The sequence below is a fragment of the Polyodon spathula genome, chromosome 4, assembly GCF_017654505.1.
Source record: "Polyodon spathula isolate WHYD16114869_AA chromosome 4, ASM1765450v1, whole genome shotgun sequence".
NCBI lineage: Eukaryota > Metazoa > Chordata > Actinopteri > Acipenseriformes > Polyodontidae > Polyodon > Polyodon spathula.
Window position 1 is genome coordinate 73578227 of NC_054537.1, and position 22340 is coordinate 73600566.

Consider the following 22340-nt stretch of genomic DNA (forward strand, 5'->3'; position numbering starts at 1 on the left):
GTGTGTGTATTTGCAAAATGAGGATTTAACAGGCTATTAATGTTATTTTTTTTGCTTGTGCCTTAGGCAGAATATAACATCTGTCATTTCACTAAATTAAGGTTAATGATTTGAGCCTGAGAAAAAAAAAAAAAAGAAAACCCTGTTCAACCTATTTCTACCACTGCAGTGTTTTAAAGTCTGTAGGGTCGGATCATTTAGGAATTGATTCCAGTGCCTCTGACTCCATTCTGTTTCATTTTCTCACTGTATACTGTACCTCTGTAACACGTGCAATTGACAAATATCACACACTTACTGTTACTCATTACATTGCTCAGTCAAGCAGAGGTGAATTTAATTGAGGCAACTACAGACATTGGTCTCTAGAATAACATTATAGCACTTGCCTTTCGTGAAAAATACAAGCACCAGCACGTTTAAGCAAAATCAATGGAAACCAATTTTAACAGGAGTACATTTTAACAGTAATTGATAAGTTATCTTTCAGGGACTAATTTAATCAATTTCTATAGCAGTTTCCTGTGATTGTTTCAAATAATTGTATATAAAAATTGTATGTAAGATCCGGACAGCATTGGTTCACATGTTTCTGCAGATGCCTTCGTGTTATGTTTTTACTTGACTTTTTTGGACTTTGAATAAAACTTCCAGTTGGTTGTGTGCGCCAGTTTTAAATGGACAACAGTGTCCTGATTTTGCAAGAATGCAATAATTTTAAGAGAAAACACAGTGATAATGTTCACAAAGTCATTATAAAGTTAAACAAGATGTGTTATTTAAACAATAACTAAACTACTAGATAATTATGATTTTATTGTGATAAAAAATTGTAAGTGGCTTTACTGTTATTTTAAACATTTAAAATCTCTAATTTACTGATTGATTTAACTTTTCATGGTTTTGCATTCCTTCCTTTTCGCTTTTTTAAAGCTAGACTTTCTAGTTGAAAGTTTGGCGGGCAGCTTCCATGTGGTGGTGCCTGCAATGCAGCTTTGTGATTGGTAAATAAAAGTTCTGAGGTTTCCATTGTATATTAAAGTGAATAAAAAAATTAAAAAAACAGTATCTTATAATATAGTTAATACAACTTATTAAAAATCAAAAAAACAAACTGTTCTTTTAATAGCAGCTATATTAAGAAATGAGCTTTCATTTTCCATCATAGGTCCTTATTTTCTGAATGGGATAATAACGCTCATTTCTTATTTTAGCTCTGATGTCATTCAAAGAACATGTTTTATCAATCACGGTCTGGAGGTTTAACAGAGCAGCACAGTGTTCGCTCAGATTATCTAGAAACATATTGCTCTTTTTATTTATTTTTGGTCTTAGTTTTGTCTTCCTCACGTAAAGTACTGTATACCATCGTGATTCTCTGTTAACAATGAACAAAATAAGTCTTCAGAGTTCTATAATACATAGTTTAGATATTAAAGTTCAATTGTGTAAAGAAAATATGTATAAATTAAAATAAGTCATCCATTCTAGCATATTGATTGGTTAAACAGTTCACATGACATATGCCCTACAAAAAGCAGTGTATAGTCAGTCTGGGCATAAGCAGTCACTTTCTTAAAAATGATAATGGCTTCTTGCATATCAGTCAACAAAATGTATTTTATGAATAACCGTAAAGTTAATTGTATGGAAAAGAAATAAGTTTAAACCTAAATTAAACAGCTAAATTCAGAGAATTACTTTCATTTGATCAAGCAGCACACCTGCTAGAGAAATGCAGCGTTATATGGAACAATGTACTTTTGGCCTGTCTTTCTGTCATTGGATTTGAATGAATGCATGATGGATTCCAAAAGGAGACCTGGACATTGTTTTACTCAGCAGCATTGAATGCGAACACGTTGTACACAGGGTGTAATAAAATAAATAGTGCCTGTATTTTTGTATTTCTTTTTTTAAATCTGGGTTACAAAAGTCACCCTGACTTTGTAACCAATACCCTTAGTAACCATCCGGCAATAGTTACTAAACCTTCGTTTTAAAATCTCTTTCTGAAGATAAGCTTCAACAAATTCTTAACGAAAAACTGATGCATTAAAGGTTCAAATTCAGGTTTATATAGTTAATATAGTGTTTGGCCAAAACTGATGCATTAAAGGTTCAAATTCAGGTTTATATAGTTAATATAGTGTTTGGCCTTTGGTTAAGGCCATTGTAATCCCCTATCAGATGCTTGATTCCTCTCAGGGACAACAGTTTTTGACTATATGTATTACTGTAACTTTTGGGTTGTTCAGGGGGCAAGAGCTAGGCCTCCTCCCACATTCTATGCAGCTGTACCAAGACTCGACTGCTAATCAATCATTCAATTGGAGTCTCGGTACAACTGCACGTGAATTAATAAAGTGCAATTCCCCGTGCTCACATATTATTACATTTTACTTGCACGTGAAGTGCTGTGCAATCCTCGTGCCTAAATACAAATATACATTTTAAACACTCGTGTTACACAGACCCATTTATATCCCGTGTACCAATGACTATAAACCAACATTAACACACAACACAAAATACACACAGGGGCGGGCACTTTGCCACAGCGGTTTATTTCTTTTTTTTTTCTTTTAAGAAACTTTAACCTTCCAGCTGCTTATCCGGCAATTTCAACGTGCTGCACAGGCTAGTCACAATTTGTGCAGTACTCACAGTTGTCTTTTCCATGGCAAAAATGCAAATGTTTTCACAGCCGAAATAGTTTAGTATAATTCATGTGTTCATCATGTGTTAATAGAGGACAACTATCTCTTAGCTGTTTCGGCAATACAACGTCATAATAGAAAAATGTTATACAGCACTGTCTATCCCTTCAATGCATCTTCTACACATTTGGAATCAGAATAAAGGAAATAGTTATGTAATACAGTTCACGTGCAGTCCTCCTTTGGTAAGTTGCATTTTCAGAATCATGTCAGTATTACAACACCATATGTTAAAATATTGCCCTCTTAATCCGCAAAACCAACGAAATACATCCTATGTAGCCTATATTTGACATTTTATTTGTAGTGTTCTGCGGAACACAGGCAATCATTTATCCTGGCCTGGAAAAAATTAAATACAGGACCTGAACACATTTATCATGTTTCCCACACAGCAGTACTTGTGGTCTGCTCTATTTATATTGTGATTTAGACAGACACCGCCTGGTTTGAATAAGCGGTAAACTAACACACGCTGAGACACTTAGGAAAGTTAGCGACATTAATTAAATATCGTTTTTATATCAAGTCCCTCTCTCACGGTATTAGGGGAGAGAATTTAAATACATTTCCATTCATTTTGCGTGCAAAGTCATTTGCCGCTGGTTAGTGAATATAGCAGGTGCACAAAGCACGCAGTAACGGGCTTACTGCATGGTTAATTGGTTATCGCTGTTTAGTGCATGAGGCCTTTAGTCACCGAATAAAGTCACAGTAAAAGAAAATTAAAATAAAAAATGCCTGAACAATAAAACAAGCAGAAAAATGTAACGTGTGTGTTTGAGCGTAATACAAAGCTTGCAAGGTTTTCAGGCAGTAAATCTATAGCACAAGTGCCTGCTACATTCATTTGTTAATCTGCAGGGGTATTACCAGCAAGTTCCAATTAACCTATAGGTATATAAACATATTTCACAAACTCAGTCTTGCCGTGCTTTCAAATTACAACCTCCTCCCCAACCACCACCACCTCACTCCCAGCCTCGACTGTGCTCCAACTATTTTAATTTTTCTTCACCCATTGTTTGGGTTCAATGTTTTTGGAAATCTGTAAGATGTTGAATTATAATAAAGGTTGTTATTTAACATAAGATTGTCCTGACTGAAACATGAAAGACAAGATAAACATGATAGTGTCTTCATGATAATAAATATAAAAAGTGTTCTAAGTGTCTGAGTATCTTAGTTATTATTTTTTGGTAGTACTATAGTGGATGTGGACAAGCCAACAACATTGCATGTTAACATGTCTGTAATATATGACCATGGCAGATGTTATTGGAGTAAAGAAAACACTAAGAACCTAAAAGGAACACTGAAGACTGGCTCCCAAGTAAAGCCTTTTATAATAAAAGATTAATAAAGGAAACTGCTCTTTGAGCTTTCAGTAAATGCTCCTGTGGTTACACTGTATCAGAACAACAGGCACTCAGCTGGGCTGTATTGTATTACCAGCTTTGATGTCTTCATGTGGTCTGAGTTTAGACAAGCCAGATTTCAGCAGTGCATAGACTTGACAACCTTATTTCAAGAGGTCAGTCTGCATTTTCTTGATTAGGTGTCTTAGAACTGCTGACTGGTATTTTTTTTTTTTTTACCTCACATGTATTGAATTATTTCTCTCTTGTTCAACTTATATTTTCCCATTAGTCTGGGTTTCAACACCCATCGTTCACAACCATACAGTAATATACTGTCCTTATTTGGGTTATTTTTTTGTGCAATATACTCATAAAAGCCCAATATATCCATTATATCATGTTGCCAAAGTAAACTGATTAAATAATATGTAGTTTGTCTGACGTCATAGCATCTTGGGCAAATAATGACCAGACCATTTATGATCTTATAGGTAAATAGGTTTGTAAGTATTGATATATGTTGATGTTGTTAAAGCTGTTATTTAGTTAGATAAATGTATTTGTGTTGTCATCAGGTTTACATAGTTTTCCTTCAGTTTGTTTTTAATTACAAGTATTCTTGTTTTTGATTAACTTTATATTGCAATTGGAATCTGTCCTCTGTTCACACTCATTGGATTCCAAGTCATATTATCCTGTGATAATACGACGTGGTAGTTTGATTCACTGTACACGAGCGAGGCCTGCGGGAAGAAAGAAACCTTAGGAATTGATAACACCGTGTAACAATTTTTTTTTTTTTGGTTCCTGGGTAGTAAGTGTTATTTCCTAATTGCTTATTCCTCAAAAGTATAGAAAATGGCTATTATTCCCCACAGACTTTGCTTTTGTGACCAGGACAGTGATATTTTGAAATTTACCTATTTTCCAGAACATTCCAGATAGATTCAGTGCTGAGTAAACTTGAAGTAACTTCTAGAACTTTCTAGAACTTTCCAGTAATATAAATAGTAGTATAAATACAGGGGCCTTAAGCACATCAGTTCACTTTAGTTTCAGCTGCCTAAGTGGATACATATCTGCATTTTTCTGAGATGGCATCAAGGGGCTGCAAGCATCCGGCAGACGCATTTTGCTATGTCTGCGGCCAATTTATCAAGACAAGAGCGAAAAAGTACTCAGTGGAAGCATCTGCTAAGATGTGTGAGGCCTACAAGGCATATTTCGGCATGCCTGTCGGGGATCAAGACAAACCCTGAGGCACCTCATTTCACCTGCGAGCACTGAAAAAAAATCTCTGGAAGGTAAGATGGACAATTGTTGCTCGGAATTTTATGTCATAAAATTTGTTAAAATTTTTAAAATTGTAAAAGTTTTTAATTTTAAAATGTTTTACAATTTTCAATGTTATTGAAAAAATATATCATATATAAAAAATGTTGCGAGAATCTCTTACACATTAGTCATGTGTGAAATAAATGTATTTTTGTAGGATGGTACAGAGGGGAAAAGAGAGCCATGAAGTTCGTTATCCCAAGAATTTGGCGGGAATCCACTGACCACTCAAGCAACTGCTACTTCTGCATGGTGGATCCTTCCAAACGTCAGACTGGCAAGAATGCACCTGCTGTCACGTATCCGGACCTTCCTTCATCCATTGCCCCGGTGCCACACTGCCATGAGCTCCCCGTACCCACTCCTCCGGAGAGAGAGCAGCCGTCTTTAGAAGAGAGCAGCAAGTCAGAGAGCGAAGAAGACGTGGTAGATCCAGATGCCAATTTCAGAGGTGGAGCTGAGGAGAAAAATCCATACTACCCCAACCAAAAAGACCTCAACGACTTGATTAGAGATCTTGGTCTCACCAAGTCCAATGCCGAGCTTTTGACATCTAGGCTCAAGCAGTGGAACTTGTTGGATGAAAGTGTGCAAGTCGCAGCTCAGAGGAAGCGTCACCAACCTTTTTCCAGCTTCTTGATGGGCTCTGCTTCTGCCACAATGTGACCAGTCTGTTCGAGGCAATCGGAATCGCCTGTAACCAGAATGAGTGGCGCCTCATCATTGTCAGCTCATCCAGGAGCCTCAAAGCCTTGCTGGACGCCTTGAAGTATGATGAGTACGGCTGGGAGGTCATAGGAGACTTCCAAATTGTAGCATTCCTGATGGGTCTCCAAGGCGGTTTTACCAAGTTTCCCTGCTATCTTTGCCTTTGGGACAGCAGGGACACCAAGGCGCACTACCACAGGTGGGACTGGCCACAGTGGACCGAGTTCTCTATGGGGAGGAACAACGTTAAGTGGGAGCCACTGGTGGACCCCCAGAAGGTGCTGATGCCACCACTGCACATCAAATTGGGCCTTATGAAACAATTTGTCAGAGCTCTAGATAAGGAGTCGGCAGCCTTCAAGTACCTTCAAGACTTCTTCCCTAAGCTGTCTGAGGCAAAGGTCAAAGCCGGTGTCTTCGTCGGACCACAGATAAAGAAGATCTTGGAGTGCAATGAATTCCCCAGGAAGCTCAATAGTAAGGAGAAAGCGGCTTGGAACAGCTTTGTCGCAGTGGTTCGGGGCTTCATGGGCAATCACAAGGCCGAAAACTATGTGGAGCTGGTTGAGACTCTGGTGAAGAACTACGGCACAACGGGCTGTAGGATGTCCCTCAAAGTCCATATCCTTGATGCTCATCTTGATAAATTCAAGGAGAACATGGGAGCGTACTCGGAGGAGCAAGGCGAGCGCTTCCACCAGGATATACTGGACTTTGAAGGCTGCTACCAAAGACAGAGAACATGATGGGAGACTACATTTGGGGGCTGATTCGTGAAAGTGATTTACAGTATAATCGTAAATCTCGTAAAACTACTCACTTCTAAATCTTTTGTAGTCATTTTTGTATTACTTTAGTATAAATACATGTTAATTTGAATTCATATGTTGTTTTTTTCTGCCTTTATGTGAACGAAAAGACACAAATTCGCCCGTTTTCTCATTGGAAATAGGTAAATTTCAAAATATCACTGTCCTGGTCACAAAAGCAAAGTTTGTGGGGAATAATAACCATTTTCTATACCTTTGAGGCATAAGCAATTAGGAAATAACACTTACTACCCAGGAACAAAAATTGTGTTACATAGTGTAATAGGAGAGATGTGCTTTGTGATTTAGAGATGAGTAAAGATATTCCCCTTGGCTCACAGAGAGCTGCTCTCGCGGGGTGAGACCAAAATTAGTCACCGAGGCTGGAAAGTAACCGATACTTCCCCCAAGGGGAAACTAGAGGTGAGAAAATGGAAATATGACAGAGAGTTAAATAGATTTGATCAGGAGTCCCCCTTGTCTCGCTGAGAACCTTCCTTGAGAAGGATGAAGCCACCAGAGGCTGGGCTATTAAAGTTGGAAACCTAGCACCCTGCAACTGCGCCACCAATGCAAAACAATGAAACATTGAATAATATATATATATATATATATATATATATATATATATATATATATATATATATATATATATATATAGTAAGGGAGTGTGTTATCCTAACAAGAATATGGAGGCTTTAGCACTCTGGAGTTTAGGTTGGACACTCCATTTTACGGTGATTGGAGGCAATAGGAGGCCATCTTGGTAAGGACCTCCTAAATTGAATAATGTACTGATTAATTAAGGATAATGGGAAATGCTGATCAGCTGCGTCTGATCTTGGGGAGTTATAAAATAAACCTCAGTTGGGTTTTTTGTGTGGGAGTTTGGCGAGAGACAGGAAGTGTGTTGTAAGTTGAAACAAAGAACAAATAAAGTATTTTTGATTACCAGTAAATGGACTAGCTGTCCGGTTATAGTTTGACCTGTACAAAAGTATACTTAGTACTCCACAGGGATTTAGGTTTTTGTTTTGTTTATTTTTGTTTCCTGTAAAGAAAATAAATATAAAGGTACCATCCTGTTTTCATTTCAAGAGTTGTTGGAGTGCTTTATTTCTCACATACGACAGGGTTGTTGAAACCACCCCCATAAAACATTGCAGACCGGTGTCCACTTCATCACATATGTTAAAAGATGTAAATAAATCATGGAAGACACCCTGAAGGATATTTTGCAGGCCACAGCGACCCAACAACAAGCCACTGCAGCCTTACAAGAAAACAATAGATTTCTTGCTGAGCAAGTGGCACAGGATCAGCAAGAATGAAGTCTGTTCAATCAACAGAGCACCACCGGACGGGCAACAAAACCAACACCGGAGTCTCGTCAGCCCGTTCAGGCAAGCTACGTCCTCCAGAAAGTGACCAGCACAGACATCATTGAAACATACCTCTTGGCGTTTGAGAGAACAGCCGAGCGAGAATCCTGGACATCAGCACAGTGGTCCGGCATCGTTATTGGTGGAGGCTAACGCCCGAGGTCAATAGTGCTGCCCGAGTTGTGGAAATATTGGTTCTGGATCTTTTTTTTTCAGGCAAACTCAACACACACACAAGATTTAAACAAAAACAGCACACGGCACTTGCCGCCAAAATAAATAGACAAACAAAACGGACTAACGCTTAAACAAATAGTGGACTAACACAGGGGTCGGCAAGTGGCAGCCCGCGGGCCAATGACGGCCCATTTTAGGTTTGGTGGTGGCCCCTCTGAGTTTCTTTATCAATGTATTACATTTTAAAAAAACATGAATTAGATCTGCCACCTTGACACTTGAGCAGCCAGCTTCTGTGTTGTTGTTGCTGAAGTGATTTTCTCACACCGCACGCAGTCTGTCAGTGGTTGTTAGGCAACAGTTCCAATGCACGCAGCCAACGTCACGTGGAAGTACGTAATCAATGCTTTTGCACTAACTGTATGCAAAGTGCTGAGCCAGCGGAACGACAGAGGTAAAGTTGGCCAAATTAAATAAATTGTTTTAATTTAAGAGAAATGTTGTTTTTTTTCCCTTGATGAGAGCAAAATGTACAATTTAATAACTACATTTAATGTTAAATGGGAATAGCTTAAACCTGCATTTGTGTGTTATGACTGCTTTTGGTGGGAATCCACGTACCTTCAAAATACTATTTGCGCACTTATTTTTCGTTGGAGTTATTTTTTTCTATGATAAACACTGAAGTAACGGGCAGCTAGTAAATGTAAATGAAACCCATTTAAATAGTTATTTATCTTTGCTGTTAAACAGATACTCATTCGGTGAATTCGGGAGGGGAGCCCCTGGCCATAGAGGCGGCAGATGGAGCTCCATCTCTCCCTGTACTGCTCCCTGTATCCTGTAACTGGTGGCTCCGCAGGCGATGTGGAGTAGCAGGCAGCCTCAGGCAATGCGAGGCAGGCATCCTTGGGTGAAACGAGGCAGACATCCTTGGGCGAAGCAAGGCAGGCATCCCCAGGTGGTGACGTGAAGGCATCCCCGGGCGACGACGTGAAGGCATCCCCGGGCGGTGACGGAGGCAGGACCTGTCATAGTGCTGTGGTTGGCCACTGTGGCAGTGGCTGTGGCGGACCCTAGCTCTCTTCGTGGCTACTGCGGCCAGGCTGTTTTCCGCAATGCACCCCTCATAAAACTATGCAGTGGCTGCTGATGAATGCTAGCATCACATCCTGATCCTTCTTCCAATGAAAGGAGAGTTAAGGGAGAGTTAAGGAAGGAAAGAATTCCCTTCCTTTTTGAGAATAGATTTGTAGCTACAAAGCCTATATATTCTATTATTGAGCACAAAAAGTAAAAGTAAATATTTGTAAACTTGATTAAACATGTCATAGGTGTATATGTATCATAGGTGTCCAGCGAAGAGACGGCACCAAGCTGTGCTGGAAACATGGGGAAATTCAGGTTTGATCTGTCACAGTCTGGCCTGAACAAAGATTGTTCTCTGCCTGATGACCCAAGCAAGGCAGATTGCTTCAAAATGTTTTTTGACAAAGAGATCGTGCCACATATTGCAGGCTAAATGAATATGTTTTCTGGGAAACTGAGGGAAACTCAGGTGGGAGTCAGTTCAAAACTACGTAAGTGAGTGGACACAACGATGTCTGAATTGTACGTCTTTCTGGCTACTGTTCTACTCATGGGCTTGATAAAAAAGAAATCCCTGAAAGAGTACTGGTCCACCGATCCTGTTATGGCAACTCCTTTCTTCTCTACCCTCTTCTCTCTTGATTGCTTCCTTCTGCTCCTGAGAGCGCTTCATTTCTCTGATAACAGCTCCGACCCCCTGAGGAAAATCAGAAAAATAGTAACTGCCCTCCAAGAAATGTTTACTCAAGTTTTCCAAGATATGTGCATTGACGAGTCGCTTATGCTGTGGAAGGTAAGACTCTCATTCAAGCAGTACATTCCATAAAAGCGACATCATTTGGGCATCAAATTGTTCGTCATCTGCGATGTGAAGATCGTGTATATTTTTAATTTTATTATTCATACTGGTGGCACTACCGATATTGTTCATGTCACGTGTGTCCGGCTCTGTTGTCCTCAGTCTAGTGAAGCCTTACTTGGACAAAAGCCACATCGTCTACACCGATAACTGGTATAACAGCCCAGCACTATTTGAGTGTTTGCACAGCCAAGACACCGGTGTGTGTGGCACCGTGCGAGCAAACAGGAAAAGAATGTCCCAGTTCAAAAAAAGAATAAAATGAAATCCAGCTTTTACACACGGACAAGTTGCTGGCTGCGAAGTGGCATGACAAAAGATATGTGCATGTCCTCACCTCTGTGCACAGGCCTGTGATGAAAGTGACTGACAAAGTCGATCCCGCCACTGGGGAAAACAAGGTAATACTGGAGTGTGTGCTAGAGTACAACCATAAGATGGGCTTGGTGGACAAATTGGACATGCAAATTATCTTTGTCGATTGTGCAAGGAAGTGGCTCAAGTGGTACAAAAAGCTTTTCTTCCACTTGCTTGATATGGCCATGTTGAAAGCCTTCATCCTCCACAAAACCGGATCCAAAAAATTGCTCACTTTCCGCAAGTTCAGGCAAAACTTAATCTCGCAGCTGGTTGAAAAATATCATGCACCACAAAAGTCATCCAGTGGAGGCTGCCCTAGCTCAGACAATCTGACACAGATCATCGAGTGACATTTTCCACACCCCATACCCCAAACAGCAAAGGGCAGTCGTACACAGAGCAGGTGTCGTGTCTGTAGCCACACCACCCGCAGGCCCAGGCAGAGGAAGGACACGCGATTTATGTGCATGGCGTGCAACACAGCTTTATGCGTTGATCCATGCTTCAAGGATTACCATACACTGAAGCATTATTGACTCTCAGCCCCCACCACCTAGTACCTGGATGTGATCTCTCTCTCTCTGAAAATATCATCCAGTCGAGGAGACGCCCAAACTCAGACAACATGACAAGGATCACTGACCTACATTTTCCTCACTGCTTTCACCCTCACCACGTTTACCCAGATATGGTGTATAGCTCTCTTTCTCTTTCTCTCTCTCTCGCTCAAGTTTTTATTTTGGGTTGTGTTGTTGTTGATCCTGATTGTTGTTTCTGATTACCTTTTATTTTTGTCAAAACCTTTCGCTATTATTAATATTTTGTCAAAACCTTTTCGCTATTATTAATATTTATTTGTTTTGTTTATTTACTGTAAGAAATAGTTGTTCATATATTTTCATTGTGCAATAAATTGCTAATAGGCCTACTAACAAATGTGTCGATGTGATTTTAATGAGAAAATGAAAAACTAAATTGTGAAATTATGAAAAAAAAACTCACTCCAGTGGGCCCATCAAAACATTCTAAAACTCACTACTCAAAGGGTTAAAGGAACTGTATAAATTGTTGCAAATTCGGTCCATTCAGACTTATCACCCGCAGATGGACGGACTTGTAGAATGCTTTACTCAGATGCTGAGACGGTTTGTCAACCAAGAGCAGCATTAGGCTTCTCTACCTGATGTTTGAAGTGAGAGAGGTACCTTAGAGTTCTGCTGAGTTTTCTCTCTTTGAGCTGCTATATATGAGACAACCACAAGGTGTCCTTGATCTTGTAAAAGAAGTATGGGAATGGCAAAATAAAAGTTCTAAAAACATAGTTTTTAGAGTTAAAGTACTGTTTCTACTGCCTACTTTGGAACCTAAACTGTATGCTAAGTGTCAGGGACCATATGAGGTGATATGGGCAATTGGTAATGTAAACTATGAAATTAGACAACCCGATCTTCGTAACAAAACATTATTTGCTTTTAAAAAAGGGAGACCCTGATTATAGTTAGTAACATTATAGAAGAGGATTTTGGTTCCACTGTCAATCCACCAGCTACAGGCAATATTCCAATGGGAGAACAGTTACTTCCTAATCAGAAGTGTGAGCTCCATGAGTAGGTAAAAAAGTTTTGTGATGTGTTATTCTGACCTGCCCAATAGAACTAGTATTATCAAACATGCTATTATTACACTAGCAGGTGTCATGGTCAGGGAGAGACCGTGTTGAATCCCGAAGAGCTGCAGGGGCCCTGTTGGCCAGGAGGTGAGGGATATGCTTATGCTTGGAATCATTGAACTTTCCCGGAGCAAGTGGAGCAGTCCAATAGTGAGGGTGCCTAAAAAGGATGGCCACTTGGTTCTGTGTGGATTTTAGAAAGGTCAATGCCATCTCCATGTTTGATGCATATCCCATGCCCAGGGTTGATGAGCTCCTCGATCGACTGGGACAGGCGCGGTTTATCTCGACTTTGAATCTGATGAAGGGATACTGGTGAATTTCACTAACTCAGAGCTCGGAAGACAAAACTGCTTTCTCTACCCGAGATGGCTTATTCCATTTCCTGACCATGCCCTTTGGGTTGCATGGAGCCCCGGCCACCTTTCATATACTGACGGACCAGGTCCTAGCGCCCCATCAGCAGTATGCCATCGCATACATTGATGACATGGTGATTTTTAGCTCTACCTGGAGAGCATATTATTTATTTTCAATAGCTTTAATGCTGTTTTATTTTGACTCTGGCATTGTAATAAGCAGACCTACACTGCATTCTAGGATACAGCAGACGTTTAGACATTAGAGGATCAAATAATGTTCAAATGTCATTCTCTCTCGCTTCACAATCACTATCACCTGATTGTTTTTGCCAATCAAAGTCTGATTATTGTGGCAATTGCTGGGCGTAGCATATCAAAAACTAAATTGAAATACTTGCACAAAAATATAATAGTTTTAGTGGATGAGGAATAGGGAGAAAACATAAATCAGTCTATGAATATTCAAAAGAAAATTAATGTTTCAAAGTACTCAAAAAGCAAAGATAGCAGTAGGTCAGATGAGGCAGAGGATGCACAGCGCTGCAAATACTGCTGCACTGAGGTACATGTTTGCACTTACAATAAAAGAACATACTGAAACATAAGCAAAACTTTAAACTAAAACTAGAAAGTGAACTGAGAGACAAGCAATCCATTTATGCAGCTTTTACACCTGCTTTAACAGAAAGAAAGCACTGAATGATTGTGTTAATGAGTTTGTCAGAGCGCTGTGCCTTGTTGCACTGTTTATTGCAGAGGTATGTATCGGTGACTTTGTGCGAGAATACTGTCTGTCAATCAATTAAAACACTGTCAAACGCCAACAATCTTCAAGTGTGGGTAAGGAGCACCAAAATGCAGTTTTTTTTCACGGGAAGGGGATCCATTAGGGGATTTAGAGTTGGGTGGGGTGAGATATGTAACAGAGAGCAAAGGTATTTTAACTGTAAATCTCCCTCCCTCCCAGAAAAGGCACTGTGTAAGTTGGTTGTATGTTTTCCCGTCGACTGGCGGACTCAACGGTAGGTGGAAATAGGAGTTGGCCATCTTGGGGAAAGCGTGTAGTTGCAAGTCCTCTAAACAATTGTGATCAGATATAGATCAGGCAGTGATTGTATAAACCATGCCACCGAATTGATTGTAGGGAGGAGTTTGGTGGTACAGAGGAGATGCATTTGGACGACCCCTTATGCTGTTTGTTTGTTTTGTTCTGTCTGTGTCTGCTGAGAATTAACCGCTATGGAGCTGTATCTAACCAGCCAGCATAACCAACCGGAGCACTTGTGATTCACAGCACAGTACACCACAGCACAGCACCAGCAGTTTGCGACACCGGGCACTTTTCCGTGCACAAAGATTGGATTGTGTATTGTATTGTTATTTATTATTTGGGACTGCATTATTAGCCAAGGACTCAGTGATGGTGTGGAAGGGGTGTGGGTAATTCACTGACCCGGAGACAGACAGGTGTATTTGGGAAACACCACACAGGTGCCCAGTTTTATTTTAGACCGGTTCTTTTTTTTTTCTCTCCGGCAGAGGGCACTGTTGACCGTGGGCTGCCTATCAACGATGATAGACAGCACCACGGAAATACCACAGCTGGTACACGAACCGCAAATGCACTCGCAGGTGCTCAAAGAAATAATAATGAAAACAGAAGGCGAAAAGAACAAGGGAAAATAAAACAGTAATAAAACTACAAATAAAAGGTGCTGCACTCGGCAGCGTTATCCCGGTCGCCGCTACCCGCACGACCCGGATCACCGTCCTACTCTCTCGGCTATCTAGCCTGCTCTTTCACAATACGCCGGGGTCTGCCCAAGGGTTCCCCGCGCTCTCTCTCTCTCTGCCTCGCTGATTCCCGGTCCCGAATCAAAGGAGTCCGCACCCTTAGCGCGTCTAAGTGGGCAGACCTGAGGAAACAACAGAGCGTTATTATATAGGACCAACAATCACCCAAGACCCGCCTCCCAGCCATTCAGAGAGGGGGAAAGTCCACACACACACTTTCCCACCTCCCCGTGTCATTGCCATGACTCACAGGCGGCTGTTGGGCGACTGCCGCCCTCTTCCTGCAGCCCGTGAACACGCCAGCAGAGTCAGCACAGATCTCTCCCTGTTACAGATGGTTAGTGATTGTTTTGAGTTTTCCAGTAGAGGGAGAGCAGAGGAACATGAATTCTATTCTTGTTCAACCACTCCAGTGTGGCTTTGGCTTTGTGCTTTGAGTCATTGTCCTGTTGAAATGTGAATTTCCTCCCCAGTTTCAGAGTGTTGGCTGACTCAAACAAGTTTTCCTCAAGGATTTGCCTATGCTTTGTACCATCCATTATCCCCTCTATCCTGACAAGCTTCCCAGTCCATGCTGAAGAGAAGCATCCCCATAACATGATGCTGCCACCACCATGCTTGATAGTTGGAATGGTGTTGACTGAGTGATGTGCAGTGTTGGGCTTGCCCCAGACATAATGCTTGGAATTTAGGCCAAATAGTTTTGGTCTCGTCTGACCACAAAACCTTTTTCCACATGTCTGCAGTATCATCTACATACTTTTTCGCAAACACCATATGTGCTTTAAGATGAGACTTTTTGAGTAATGGCTTCTTTCTTACAATCCGTCCATAGAGGTCAGCTTTGTGTAGGGACCGGCTTATTGTTGATGTGTGAACACTGACTCCCATCTCAGGCACAGAACTTTGCAGATCTCTCAAGGTCATTGTTGGCTCAGAGTGACATCCCAAACCAGTTTCCTGCTTGCCCAGCTGCTCAGTGTGGGAGGGCGACCTGAGTCTAGGTAGTGTTTGGGTGTTATGATGCATCTTCCACTTCATAATGATGGACTTCACTGTGCTGAGAGAGATAATCTTATACACTTCTGCTCTGTGCCTCTCTACCAGTTTATCCCTGACTTGTTTTGAAAGCTCCTTGGTCTTCATGGTTACTTTATTGGATCCCTATGTGAGTTGCAGCTTGAAAGTCTTTATATACCTGAAGGAAATTATTTAAACCACTCTGAGTACACACAGGCTGAAAACATTTTACTAATTTTGTGACCTTTCAAACAAATAATTTGCACCTGAGCTGATTTAGGGCTGCAGTAGCAAAGGGGTTGAATACTTATGCAACTGAGATTAATCTGTTTTTCTCTGTAAATCGTATTTACATTATATATGCATTTTTTTACTTTATCAATGTGGAGTAGTTTGTGTAGATTATACATGTAAAGTCTAATTTGAAAGCGTTGTGGAGTACACTCAGCTGCCAACAAAATGTTATATATATAAATATACACACACACTGTGGCAGAGCAAAGCTCTGCCCTTTTTAAATTGGCAGGGATGGGGTTAACTTCCCCTGCCTGCCTGGGTTTATTATGTTCAGGTGGCTGGGGTTGATTAGTTGATTAGGTTGATTAACGATCAATCAGCGCCCAGCCACCTGATATAAAAGGAGGCCTCAGCTTCTCATTTGGGGAGAGGGAGCTGAGGAAGCAGGTTGGTTTTTTTGGTTGTGTAGAAAACTTGAATCCAGTGAAGGCATTGCCCAGCCTGGAAACTGTTATTTTTGTGAGTTTTGTTTTTGCTTTAGTTGTGTTTGAGTATTTGTTATTTTGCCCGTGTGCACTTTATTTTTGTTTATTTATAATAAAATAGTTATTTTTTTGAACTGCAGTCTGTCTCTGGGCCTCTATCCACTCGCCAGCCTGCCACATTTGGTGTCAGAAGTGGGATAGCGCCACCTAGAGGCTCAGAGCAGTATTTATTTATTTATTTTATTTATTTATTTTTTTTGGAAAAAAAAAAATGGGAAAGAAGAGCAGACAGCGGCAAAGGCAGGAAAAGCAGCAGCTGAAGAAATGTAAGCTGCTGCAGCCACCGCTGGAGGACCCGGCCAGCCTCTTCCCCTGGTGTTCCTGGTGCGGGAAGGAGGACCATCGTTGGCGGTCCTGCCCAGACGTGCCACCGGCAAACTGGTGTGGCCGTTGTGAGGAGGACGGCCACAACTGGGCAGGATGCCCCTACAACCAGGCCCAGGAAGAGGTGCCTTGTTCACCCCGGGCATCAGGGGCCACCCCACTACCTCTAGCACCACCACCTTCACCACCGTCCCAGGAGATCTGGGACTGGTTGATGCACCCTGAGGCAGACCTCGTCCACGATCTCCCCATAGTTATCAACACGCTGTGGCGTCGAGATGGGGAGAGGTGGGAACAGTGGGAGGAACAACACCACCCGGCGTCCTTCCCAGAGGTTGCCCTCATGGTGGTTAATTACCTGGCGGTAGACATGGGAGATCCACCGGTCACTCCAATAAAGAGAGGTGAGCCGCCTTCCCGAGAGCCAGAGAGGGGTGAGCCGCCTTCCCCAGAGCCAGAGAGGGGCGAGGAGCTGCCGTCGCTCCCAGAGCCAGAGAGGGGTGAGGAGCTGCCGTCGCTCCCAGAGCCAGAGAGGGGTGAGGAGCCGCCGTCGCCCCCAGAGCCAGAGAGGGGTGAGGAGCCTCCGTCGCTCCCAGAGCCAGAGAGGGAGGAGGAGCCTCTGTCGCTCCCAGAGCCAGAGAGGGGTGAGGAGCTGCCGTCATCCCCAGAGCCAGAGAGGGGTGAGGAGCTGCCGTCGTCCCCAGAGCCAGAGAGGGGTGAGGAGCTGCCGTCGTCCCCAGAGCCAGAGAGGGGTGAGGAGCTGCTGTCGCTCCCAGAGCCAGAGAGGAAGGAGGAGCTGCCGTCGCTCCCAGAGCCAGAGAGGGGCATCCGCCGTCGCCCCCAGAGAGGAGCTGCCGTCGCTCCCAGAGCCAGAGAGGGAGGAGGATCTGCTGTCGCTCCCAGAGCCAGAGAGGGAGGAGGATCTGCCGTCGCTCCCAGAGCCAGAGAGGGAGGAGGAGCTGCCGTCGCTCCCAGAGCCAGAGAGGGGTGAGGAGCTGCCGTCGCTCCCAGAGCCAGAGAGGGAGGAGGAGCTTCCGTCGCTCCCAGAGCCAGAGAGGGGTGAGGAGCCGCCGTCGCTCCCAGAGCCAGAGAGGGGTGAGGAGCCGCCGTCGCTCCCAGAGCCAGAGAGGGAGGAGGATCTGCCGTCGCTCCTCAGAGCCCGAGAGGGAGGAGCCGCCGCCGCTCTCAGAGCCAGAGGGAGCCGGGCCGCCGCCTCCGCCACCAGAGGGAGCCGGGCCGCCGCCGCCGCCTCCGCCACCAGAGGGAGCCGGGCCGCCGCCGCCGCCCTCCGAGACCAGAGGGAGCCGGGCCGCCGCCGCCGCCTCCGCCACCAGAGGGAGCCGGGCCGCCGCCGCCGCTAGAGGGAGCCGGGCCGCCGCCGCCGCCTCCGCCACCAGAGGGAGCCGGGCCGCCGCCTCCGCCACCAGAGGGAGCCGGGCCGCCGTCGCCGCCTCCGCCACCAGAGGGAGCCGGGCCGCCGTCGCCGCCTCCGCCACCAGAGGGAGCCGGGCCGCCGTCGCCGCCTCCGCCACCAGAGGGAGCCGGGCCGCCGTCGCCGCCTCCGCCACCAGAGGGAGCCGGGCCGCCGTCGCCGCCTCCGCCACCAGAGGGAGCCGGGCCGCCGTCGCCATGCTACCTTGGAGATTCGGGGCCCCCTCAACCAAAGAAGGCTTGGGGGCTCCGACATCAACCCCGCCCACCACCACCCACCATAACAGCCCACCCAAGGGACATAATTGGACTCTTGGGGGGAGGAGGGTGGGGGGGGGGGGGGAGTTGGCCGATTGCGGCCGGTGTACGTTGTACATGGGGGGAGGTGTGTGGCAGAGCAAAGCTCTGCCCTTTTAAATTGGCAGGGATGGGGTTAACTTCCCCTGCCTGCCTGGGTTTATTATGTTCAGGTGGCTGGGGTTGATTAGTTGATTAGGTTGATTAACGATCAATCAGCGCCCAGCCACCTGATATAAAAGGAGGCCTCAGCTTCTCATTTGGGAGAGAGGGAGCTGAGGAAGCAGGTTGGTTTTTTTGGTTGTTTGTAGAAAACTTGAATCAGTGAAGGCATTGCCCAGCCTGGAAACTGTTATTTTTGTAAGTTTTGTTTTTTATCTTTATTTGTGTTTAAATATCTGTTATTTTGCCCTTGTGCCCTTTTATTTTTGTTTATTTATAATAAAATAGTTATTTTTTTTGAACTGCAGTCTGTCTCTGGGCCTCTATCCACTCGCCAGCCTGCCACACACACACACACACACACACACACACACACACACACACACACAGTAATTGCATTGCGGTCAATAATTATTTGTAATATATAATACATACATTGTTTTATTTTTTTTCTGGATAGGCAATTAAAGACTAATCTCACCGTTCAGCAGATAAGAAAAAAAAAACTTTTTTGAGAGGAAACCTCTGGTAGGCCCATTGGAGAGATGGTCCCCATCCCGGGCATACTAGCACTACTGTGTTGGACATAAGCTATATCTTGAGCAAAGATATATCATGGAGGAGAAAGAGCACAAGATTCCACTGCAGTGGAAGACCTGTTGACATGAAAGACCTGTTGACATTGACTGCTGCGTCTATATGGGAGGAATAAGTATTATGTTTAATCTTGAAAACTACAGATAGATATATTAAGTGAAATGCTGTGAATGAGCCCCATGAAACACAGCTAAAATTGTATATTGCAAGTTGCCGGTTTCTGCCGCCAGAGGTATCTTACAGTGAGTTTGTAACTTTTGGCTTCAGTTGAGCGCTTATGGCTACTGCTGAAAGAGAAAAAGAATATTGCTGAATGAATTGGTCAAGGGCAGCAGCTTGCATAGGAAGCATAATAAGATAAAATGAGATGACATGAACGTGAAATATTGGCAGCTGTGAAAAAATTGGGAGCTGCAGTGCTGGGCGAGCGTGGTGAAAGCAAGGGTAGGGCAATCAATCTCATGGGTCAATCATGAAATCCCATGATTCAATGTGCGTATCCTACAGGGGCCATTATTAGAGCCCATTCAGAGTTGTGGGTAACAAAGCATTGCCACTCCATATTTAATATAGACACAGTCATGAGCGTAATGGGCACAGCTATAATGAAATATTTTAGTTTGATTGAATGCATTGCGACTAATTCTGGAGCTTGAACGGGTCAGCGGGGTCGAGTCGGCAGCCTCGGGATTGCACAAACAAGTACACCCAAAACACACAGCAAGCAGATTAGGACAAGCAATCCCATGATTCAACTGTGCTCTCCTATGATTCAATGTGCGATCACCACCACAGAAGCCATCATTGGAGCCCATCCAGTGGAGGTAAACAAGCATTTAGACAGACAGCAGAACACCCCTTTTTAATTTCTAACCTTAAAAGACAACACACAACCAAATTGCACAGGAAGCCAGAACGAGAAGTTGTCGTGAATACATGCAGCCACAATTAATGTAGACAGAACCAACACAGTCTTTATGATAATGTAAACACAGAGCACTGCTGCAGAACACAGACAGCTAACAGAACACAAAGCAGGGCAGACACAGAGCAGGGTGGCAGCTCCTGTAAAAAATTCTCACAACCAATAAAATATTTTCTCACTACGAAAGCACAGAATTCAGGAATGCATTTGAGAATTCGGTGCGAGACAACATTGTCCAGCAGTAGTGAGGGTAGAACCGTCAGCGACGTATGTCTGCTGTGCTGCAACCGGCAAACATAAAACACAAGATAGAGAGCTAGTGTATGGCTTGGGGTTTAAATTGTGGTTTAGGAGATGTTATTGGTAGGAAGAAGATAGGGGGAGGAGCCCTATAAACACCTGGCCGTGTCTGATGCATGAGTAAGGATTGCTGTGGCATGGGGAGTCAACAGCACTTTATACAGTAGCTATAACGAGATGACATCTTTTATCCACTTTATGACTATTCTCTCCTTGTAAACTTTGTGGCAAACCAGCCCCATAGCCAAGTTTGTGTGTGACTGGGAATAAACCTGATACAGTAGCTTTCCATTGAATGATTTTTTTTAACTCCCCAATTTAGAATGTCAATTTATGTTCCCTCACCACAGCAATTCCCTACACATCTCAAGATAACACCCAAGGAGACGTCAGGGAACCACAGAACTCTGTAGGACAAAGGCCAGTCGTGCAGATGTCCACTTGAGTTCACCAGGGTCCGTTGTAGTGCAAACCAATTTTTGCCTGTTTTTGCAAGCATAAACCACAGGAGCGCCACAGTATATGCGACACCCCCTTTGGAATCCAAACCAAAATGACTGTAGTTCAGGTAGCAACAGCTGATGTTTTATTTGTAGAAAAAGTAAACATACATGGCATAAACAAGATGTCACGAAAAGCCATATTAATATCATCGGCGGATGCAGAGATAGAGAGGAGAGAGGAGTTGATTTTGTATGCCATAGCTTTTCATTTATCTTCTATAAATTTAACATCTTCATACTATGATACTATTTATATGGTGGGCTAAATAAAATAGGGTTTCAGGACAAGATATACATTTGTGGCTATCTCAGAATCTATTTGGTTAGAACATTCCAAGTCCTTTCATTCTAATTGAGGCTAGTATTTCCACTTATCTCCAGTACGTCTCAGTTAGAAGTGCAGGGAGTGTATAATTTCAGCAGTAGGAATGATTGACAGGAAATAGAAAAGCATTATCCTACTTAACCTGCACAGAACAAATCAATGTCATCACTGATACCATCAAAATGAATGTGGAACACCAATTATTTAACAATTTTAATAGTTAAATTAATGTCAGTGACACGAAGATTGAACATCACAGAGTTTATAACAAGCTTTGTTCTCTGTCTTGTGTTGTAAACTAATGACAGTAGCCACTGCTCATTACAATCAAGACTACCTTTTAAAATCAATCAGTCTTTATTATATATAGCGCCTTTCATAGTGGACCACCATCACAAAGCGCTTAAAGATACATGGATTTGCAAAAATGTAGATAGAAAAATGCAAGTACAGTTAGAATAATGATAGTAGATACTTTTCATTATAAGCCATCCCTATTATATGTCAGGACTGGCAGTTCAACATCATAAATCTGAAAGACCTTAGTAACCCTCCCGAAGACCTCTTCATCACAAACAAGAATAAAATACAAATATCCTGCAAATCCATATGTCTTTATGTTCTCTTAACAGCAGTAAAAAACATCCAGATGATTTTTTTTTTTTTTTTTACTGTGCTTGAGGTCCCCAACCAGAGCCAACCTGCTGCTTCAGATAAGTTCTTCACTATACGTTGCAACTCTTGACCACTGAATCTGATGTCTCTGAGAAACCAGGTACTGGAGTGTGCCACATATCCTTGACAACCCACCTCCACTGGATAAACATGGACTCTCCATCCTCGCTGTTCCGCTTCAGCAGCTAGTTGAGCATACCAAAGTATCTTCCTCTCATACGCCTCATCCACAGCATCCTCCCATGGCACTGTTAACTCTACCAGGTGAACAAGGCGTGCTGATCCAGACCACAAGACAAGGTCAGGCTGAAGGTTAGTGATGGCAATCTCAGGTGGGAAAATTAAAGCAGCTGTCCAACATCTGCCAGCTTTTC

The 22340-nt window shown here is 43.2% G+C and overlaps 1 pseudogene; it reads left to right on the forward strand.

Annotated features, from left to right (window-relative positions):
* The first annotated feature begins 8858 nt into the window (after positions 1-8858).
* LOC121313968 lies at positions 8859-11150 on the forward strand (annotated as a pseudogene).
* Positions 11151-22340: the final 11190 nt, after the last annotated feature.